The following is a 9,064-nucleotide window of genomic DNA, read 5'->3' as shown; positions in this document are numbered from 1 at the left end:
AAAGTGTTCTTTTATATTCTACGTGGTTTGATTACTAGTGATTAGTTTAACTGGGAACTCTTAACGTCATCGGGCTCGTTATAAGATGTCCCACTCGTAGTGCATGTGTACAGTTACCGTAATTTATTGATTAGTAGAGCACAGTTGTTCATTATATTGACGGTTTAGATGTTTTCGAACATGGGCGTTTCACTCTGAAATACTGTTGTTTGCCTTTAGTGACCCTTTAACAAGTGACTTTTCATGGCGGGTTAGTGAAATTACACCACCGCACTACAAGTCACTTCTCGGGACAAATCTGATGTACTAAGAACATACCTTCATAATTTCAATCTTGCCACAACAATGCGAGCACGTCATAGTGGTTCTTTCGTCATAACAAAAAAAAAGGTGCTTCCACATATAAAATTGGCGCTTTTGTAGGGGCGATACTTTTTTTTATTTTCATCTTTATATTTGTAACAACGGCATTTGTACGAAGCATAAAAAAGCGCAGTTTCTATGGTCTTCCGGTAGCGTGTTCTTATCATTTCAGACCAGGCACGCACGGAAATACCTGGCGCATCCGGAGTTCTTCCAAATAAAGAGAGCCTCCTCGGACCTCAGTGCATCAGCCTGAGACGGTGACCCCAAAACACTCAACCACCTGACCACGAATCTCAAGAAAAAAGGTAAGTTTTTCATGAATAAGCTAAGACCAAGACTAGCGTACATGAATCTCTTGTTTCGTTGCTATATATATTTTAATACAACTACTGCAAGAACACCAACGTACGGCTGTTTCTGTTCGTCAGAGTTGTTAGCACGGTGCTACTATAGCGGTCACCGATTCCGCGAAAATTGAAGCTTTATGACCATTGTGAAAAGAGTTATTGCCTTGGTTATGTATCAAAATGAAAATATGATTTAAAGCGATGCCGCAGTGTTGCACCGCATTGAATTTTCCGACTTGAATGTAGATATATATAACGAAGACCAGAGGCGTAGCCAAGAAATAACAAAACAGACTCCCCCCCCCCCCCCCTATCGAAATTTTGTTTGGCCAAGGAATACAGAGCACCAAATAACCATTTTATTAGGGTGCCCTTCTGAAATATAAGTAGCACCCGACACCCCACCCCATAAGAAATGTCTGCCTACGCCCCTGACGGAGGCAGCACACTGGTCAATCCAGCAAATAAGTATTGCCGCCCCATCAACGATAGCAGCTCGATTTCAATGTGCCAACGCCCTCACAATAAAAGTTAACTACGCTTCGCAGAATACTGAAAGTTTTGTCCTATTGCCAAATATCGTTCAGCACACAACGAGCGTATCATTGTATTGTGCTGCTTTTTAAAAAAAAGTGAGTAACTGGCGAGACATATAGAGAGCTGAAACGTCGCTGCATATAAATGGAACGAGAATGTATTTTTCACATGTATCAAGCATGCCTAACAATCTAGATACGTACTTGCATGGAAAGTTGAAGCATCTTGAGCGTGTCATAACGCACAAAACTGATTTCTCACTGTGACTTTTCACCGCTTCCACACGATGATGCGCTCAGCAAATTCATTGATTATATGACTCGTAAATTTATAAACCACTGCAGCATTTGATTGATATGTGGGGTTTAACGTCCCAAAACCAACTTATGATTATGAGAGACGCCGTAGTGGAGGGCTCCGGAAATTTCGACCACCTGGGGTTCTTTAACGTGCACCCAAATCTGAGCACACGGGCCTACAACATTTCCGCCTCCATTGGAAATGCAGCCGCCGCAGCCGGGATTTGAACCCGCGCCCTGCGGGTCAGCAGCCGAGTACCTTAGCCACTAGACCACCGTGGCGGGGCAAACCACTGCAGCAGAGTGTCACATAATTCACATAGAACACACTCATGATTACATACTATTATATGAATTTATTGCTGAGACGAATTCCGGAATGATGTTAACCGATAAATAGGCGTGGACAATATATCGAAAAATTAAGTAAAGCTTTGCGACTGAACAGTTGCCTTTAAAACGCCTCGGTTTGTTTTTTAGCGACAACATCAAAACAGAAATATTCTTCGGGTTAATGCTACCCTAATCATAGTACAGAAAAAGAACATTGGTAAAGACAACGTCTTGTATTACAGAGAATTTAATACTGAGAACAAGCTTGGCTAAGAAAAGGAGTTTCACTTGCGTAAATATCTCAAAAGTACCAGCAGGATCAAATGGAGCTAAGATTACACAAGTAGAAGACTTCTATTTTTCTTACCCTGCAGTCACTAAAACACGGAAGTCCCACTGTATATCAATGCACCAACGCAATATTGCCTTATTCAAGAACTATGTCAAGGTGTATCTTGAAGTACACATGCAGTTGGGTGTTGCTCTCTGTTCTACAGAACATTTCTGCAATAAAGCTGTGCTCACTGACACACACATAACAAAACATTATAGCTTCTCGATCGTAAGAAATTTGGAATACGAAATAAAATTATTATGATGACAGTCGTATCGGATTAAAAATTGTGTCTTCAAATATTCCAAAATATTGCGCCTCAGCTGGTAGCACGGTTAAGAATGAAAGTATTCTAACTAATCTCGATTGTGAAAGGAATCACACAATATGAATGGAAAGAACCCATATTTCTACCACTCAGTATCTCAAATGCAAAACTATTTTAATCTAGCGTTATATTTCTTTCGGCCACTTAAATTTCAAGTGGGCAATTTGCCATTCTGGCTCTAATGATGACAATGATATAGATTTATTTACAATAACTTCGATGAAACGGCAGGCAAAAGACAAGGAACGGTCAGATGCTGCCAATCAGAAAAGTGCCTTGCTGCCATTCTTCTCATCGGCTGTTTGTTAGCGCTCTTCTGCACCGCCTTACGTTTCCCTCGGGGCCAGACGAAGTTCATCGAGCAGGTCAGAGAGCTTGCTGAGTGCAGTGCTTGAGCCCAGCTACAATATTGTTACAGCAAACAACCAGGACTTACCTTCTGAACAGGTCAAACAGCCAGTTATCATGCATTACAACTTGTGTTGCACGCATACCTGTACAAAAACTGTTTGACTTCTTGTTTTGGATTTGTTTATTGATGTATTTATACTCAATATTAGATTATCTTTTTTATTTATTCGTATCAAAATACAAATCTTCGAAAATCCCTGCAAAAAGCATCTTAAGTCGGACTAATCAAAAGTTTGAGTGCACATCTCAGTGATATTATCAACACTCATGTCTACTATGAGAAAACATAGCTAGTGTTATAAGATCTTCGGGAAGGATGACCCGATTTTCAGCGGTACTGTGGGTGATTAGTGTTCAGTAGACGTTTGAGCCTAATACTTGCGAAATTATATGGCAGTTTTCACATCAACGAAAACCACAACAGCTGTTTCCAATGCACGTGTCAAATATTTCTCAAAGTATGTATAGCACTTACACGCATTTTGAAGTGTTAAGGTTGTCAGTTTGGCTTTCACAGCACGCAACTCCGATTTGGCTCATTTTCGCTGCCGTTTACCATGCAGTGTAGACGTGTCATAGAAACTTTCGACTGTTACAAGCACGGGTGAGGATAGAGGAATAGAGCTAACGTTGCAGTTTAGTCTCAGGTTTTGTCATAAGAGAATTTTCTGTGTGTGCTCATTTCTGTCTGGAATAGGGCATATACAGAATCATACGTTTTAGGCGAAGCGTGCTATGTGAGATGCGCATTTGACATTGTCATTTTGCTGCTTGCAAGGTTTTGTGAGAGGAAAAAGAAAGTTCTGTCGCTGATAATAAAGATATGGCAATTAACTTCACTTCTGCAGCGCACCGAGTGATTAGCGTAAAAAATAGACTTTTACTTACACGTGTAAAACTGACCAACCATGCACTCTGAGGTGTCACACGCGGCTTTTTTTCCCATAGCGACGAAGCAGTATGTTCTGTTTTCGGTCACATGAAAACAATCCTATAAAGACTTCACCACGATGCGTTCATACTATTCAACAAATGATTCAGTAAGTATTCAGAGTAAAGACAGGTGCAGTAAGTGCTTCAAACATAAATTTTTCGTTTCTCAGTTATAGGTCACATTTTCAACTAAAGCGCCTAAATTGACACCTATTTTATAAAATGCAGGCACGAGATTTACATTTACAAGCATGTGTCTAGTCGTATTGACAGACCAGCATTTGCAAATAATTATTATTTATTGTTGTGAAATAATTTTTCATGCAGAACCTACAAATTTTGCTATGAAAGTTTTGTGCACCATAGTCTTTACGCATGGCACGCGTCTAAACGTAAAAAAAACATGACGGATACGCAACTGCCGCAAAAAAACAGTCAACAAATTTGATGAGCGGTGTAATCGTAATACCCTGAACATATCCGATTGCAGCTTGCGTCTTGGTCGTACCTGCGTTGCGTCTCCTGAATTTTGCACATTAGCAGTAGCAACGTGATTTATCCTTCTGAGGTAGCCTTCTGAGTAGTTAGAGTCACTCGCACTGGACACGAGTTTGTTACAACATGTACCGCAGAGGGTTTAGGCGTAGTATAACATTAATTCAGTGTTTTTGCAACAATGATCAATGCTTGGTCAGGGAATGAGGTATACTCTTAAAATACCCACATAAAACACCAACCGACTCACTAAGAGCAGCGCATGGTCTCGTTCAAGAAAAACTAAAACATGCCTAACGCATCCGTTGGTTTGTTTCACGCGCATGTCTAACGTGTAGCAAAAAAAATGATCTCTATTTTTGATAGAGCTTCTGAATAATAAATTTCTTCTAAGTTTCTGGCTTCCCCCTCATTATTTATAGATAAATACAGCAGAAGTCAAGCGCATAATAAAAGCGAACAGTAAAACAAGGACATAGATGTTCATGCAAAATATTTCTAATTTTGAAGCTGAACGATAATAGAAAAATAATAATCACTGTCTTGCTATGGCACAGCACGTGCGGCGCTGACTCAGGCTCTCTTGTCTTCTTCGCGAAAGATGGGAAGACCTAAACCTGACGCAAACACGGCGTGCGCCCTGAATGAAAAGCGCACTACAGTAAAGCAATACCACCTTGCGTGCATTAACGATTCGTAATAGAAAGAAGTCGTTAGTTGCGTCACTTCTTTTTTTTTCTCAGGCGCACATTTTCTAGAGGTTAGCGACCTGTCGGTTAAAAAAAGTATCGGTAAAAGCCTCTTGTTTAGACGACTGCCAAATGCACGGCAATGCTGCACTGAAGTAAAAGTACCATAAAGCAAGATGCACCTGCCCCACACCTCAGATATTTGTTGAACCCGCTACCACTTTTCAAAGAATATTGTTGTGGCTGTCACTGCGTTTACGCAATCTGGTTTCTCACTCAGGTTGCAATCTCAATCCTGCGTAAATAGACATCCGCTCGTGTTTTGGCTAGCGCCGTCTTTCCCCAAAAGAAATACTTTAAAGTGGAACCTGTTCTTGTTTATATACGACTGAAAGAAACGTAAAAAAACATCGGCTCTTCATGAGTTGCCATTAAGAAAGTGTAAGAATTCTCGGACGCGCGTTGGTTCACAGTATTACTTGGAAACACTTTTCAGTTGTCCTACTTTTTTAACTTTGCGGCCATCTGACAATCCCAAAGCCGCTGCAAAAGTATGCAACAGTTGCTGCAAGGTCTCCGGGATTACATCCGTACTTACCCTAAAAGAACCTTTAAATGAGTGCAGCGTAGCTATTATCCATGTATTCACGTACATCGTGCGTGATATGCATCGTCGCCTTCCGGATTTTACATAGTAGCTTGGGTCATTACGTGAGTTATACAGTGATGTATATCCATAGCAGACCTTGGGTGCCAATGATATGCAGTGTGCCCCGCACCATCCCTTTATAAGCTCAATTTACGCGTTTCACTTCAGAGACACTCAGACGAGATGTCCCAGGTGAGAACGACATTCGCGTGCTCATTTTTTCTAATAGAGAACGTCATTGTACTAATTTCAACGAATGCACATATAATATATTGTTAAACCTACTCAAGAAGGAATCACTCAAGGATCTCTTGAATGTTGATGTTACGCATGGAAGTTTGAAGCGAAGCACCAGGCTAATGCAATGCCGGTACCAAAACTATGTGTAGCATCACGCAGGTAGTGATACTGCCCAGAATCCACGAAAACGGGTTCTGAACACGACCCTAGATGTCAGCATTACGTGTATGATGACATACCTTGTACGGGTCTGAAATGCATAGACAAAAAAGTGCATGCAGTTACAGCGCACTAGTTGCGGTTGTATATTTGTAAAGAATGCCATCGTCACCGTTGCAATGAGCTGGGTAGATAAATGTAACAAGAGCGCCTTTCGCAGTCAAATAAAAGAGAGAAGAAAAGCTCGCAGCATCACACAGCAGAAAACAAGAGCGTGAAAAAGAATGTGGAATGCAAGTAACTTTCACTTTTACCATCTATCTGGGCAAAAAAAAAAACAGGTGTTGAATATATATATATATATATATATATATATATATATATATATATATATATATATATATATATATATATATATATATATATATATATATATATATATATATATATATATATATATATATAAAGAGATAGAGAGAGAGAAAAGAGAAGGAGCAGCTAAGTTATTCAGTTGTAATTTTGCAAGTACATTTCAGCCATCACCTGATTGTTTTTTTCAGCTGGTCTACAGAAATATCTCGGATAACTAAAACATCGCTTGCATGTGTATATGAGCATCAGATGTACGTCTGACAACATTTAATGAGTCAATAAACAGCGTGACAATTCAAAAAAAGGCGCGCCACCACGTATGATCTTCTCCCATCGTAGATTGTGAAGTAGTTAATATTTATATTAACGTATAGCAAAGTGCAATAACTGCTCAGAACCACGAGGTGTTTTTTGCCCCTGTTTCATTCAATTATCAACGAGCCTGCTTGGAAGGCCTCTACACCACGATTCCCATAAAATGACACTGATAGAAGGGTGGTGTTATAGGCAGTACAAGATACCGATTTCGACTACACAGATCATCTAACTGAAGGCACTTTGATGCTGAAAAAAAAATGACGAAGTTCGGACCTCTGGTGAAAATTCTACCTAATTTTATGTACTCTGCCTGCTGAAACTTTAATGTTTTATTTGTAGCGAGCCATATAAGGCAGGAGGTTTAGTTATAAGATCTCCTTTGTTTGGCTCAATCAGCAGTTATGTAGAAACAACGCTCAAGTGTTCCATTTTATTATTATTATTACTATTATTATTTTGTTTTTGATGTTGGTGCTTCCGATGGACAGCAGATCGATTGGCATGACAATTTCGTTCCTTATATGGGCATCATGCAAGCTTTTTGATGCGTTTTTAGACGCTTACCAAAGAGCTCACATTTATGCCAAAGAGAATTTTTCATTGCACTTGAAACACAGCAGATTGCCTGTAACCATACCCACATCCAGAATATTTCTTTTTGGGCCCTTTTGCTCAAGATTTTGACTGTTTTAGAAAAACACGTTCTTTCATTGCTTATTTTCGGTAAAACGCCACTCTTTTCGGTATTTCCGGTAAAACATCACTAAAGAGAAGGGGACCCGGGCTTCTATGAAACGAGTCCCTCCTCTCTCATAACAAGACTGCTAGTAACTGGTGGTTTTGAAATAGTATGTTTGCAGTAAGAAGCGCGAAAATATTCGAAATAATAAATAGCTTCCGCTTTTTTGGCTTGTCTTCTCAGCTTCACTATGATCAGCACCAAGACCCTTCTTGTTGGCCTTCTGGTCCTGGCCCTCGTGTTCGCCGTCGCCACGGCTCAGTTCCACCGTGGATTTGGTGGTGGACGTGGATTCGGTGGTGGTCGCGGATTTGGCGGCGGGCGCGGCTTCGGCGGTGGACGTGGATATGGAGGTGGACGTGGCTTTGGCGGTCATGGTGGATTTAGAGGATAGCATATATTCATATGACGTGTCTGAGTGAGGCGACAATGTAAAGGAAAATATAAAGTGCTTCTTTAAGGCCTGCCAGACTACGCTTTTTATACAATGATGCTTTTACCAGAGGATGCATATACAAGTCCTTGCGCCAAACAGACACCACCATTTTATACTTGTATAACACCTCCGGTCTGTGTTGTGTTTAGAATTTCTGTCAATCAATGATAGCGGTGTAGAACACATGTGTACACCGCGTGAGACTGCACTCCAGCTCTACACCGCATGAGACTGCATTTCATACAGCAATATGAGAGCGTATACAAGAGAATTTCACCCTGTTTTGTTGCCAGAAATAAAATATTCATTTAGAAGTATGATCTACGTCTTCATGCAGTATTTCGTTTCACGTTGCTCTAAGCACAAAGTCTGTCTTCTGTCTTTGTTTACTGAACGCACCAAAGCGCTTCCCAAAGAACGTTTGGCGTGGGTAACGGTCACGTCAATGTAATAGTGAAAAATCCTTGTTGTTCTCTCTGACAGCGCAGGCACGTTGTTTCACCTTCTTTTTCGGTTTTTTTAATGTGAGCTGTGTGAACAAGGGAGTGCTCGGGACAGCCGCAGCCCCAGTGTTCAGAAGGCGAGACACACGCAGGGGGATGGCAATTGTGGCACAGGATCCGTAGCCTGTAATGTGTCTGCCAAAGTGGTATAGGAATTGAATGCCCGCTTCTCCCTCAAAAGGCTCAAGTTAGAATCACAGCCGTAGATGGTGTATTCTTATTTTCAGCGTCACTTGCAACAGCTCTATTGTTTTTGAAACTACGTTTAGTTTATTTACTTTTGTTTTCTGACGCTCAGTTTTTTTTTTAAACTAGGTTGAATTGTCACGTACTGTCAGAAAAAGTATTCTAACTTATGAAGCTTTGTTTCGTGTTTCGTATTCGCTAAATGTTTGGAAGCTATTCTTCACGTTTTTTTTATGACATGTGGTGCCACAGCAAGTAATTTCTCTATCTTTCATATGTTTTCTGTTTCACTTATGATTTCACGTCCCTTCTTGTAGCAATACTTAACAGCAGAATCTAGCATTAAAGGGGCCCATTAATACATCTTCAAGTTACTATTGAAAGAATTCA

The 9,064-nt window shown here is 40.4% G+C and overlaps 1 long non-coding RNA gene across 1 annotated transcript; it reads left to right on the top strand.

Annotated features, from left to right (window-relative positions):
• The first annotated feature begins 533 nt into the window (after positions 1-533).
• LOC119169439 (uncharacterized) lies at positions 534-8,305 on the top strand. Its single transcript, XR_005109610.2, has 2 exons — positions 534-671; positions 7,733-8,305. It is a non-coding gene; the product is annotated as an uncharacterized LOC119169439 (long non-coding RNA).
• Positions 8,306-9,064: the final 759 nt, after the last annotated feature.

Source organism: Rhipicephalus microplus, chromosome 2, assembly GCF_043290135.1.
Source record: "Rhipicephalus microplus isolate Deutch F79 chromosome 2, USDA_Rmic, whole genome shotgun sequence".
NCBI classification, from domain to species: Eukaryota; Metazoa; Arthropoda; class Arachnida; order Ixodida; family Ixodidae; genus Rhipicephalus; species Rhipicephalus microplus.
Note: the sequence above shows the minus strand (reverse complement) of the source record. Positions and strands in the feature narration are given on the sequence as shown.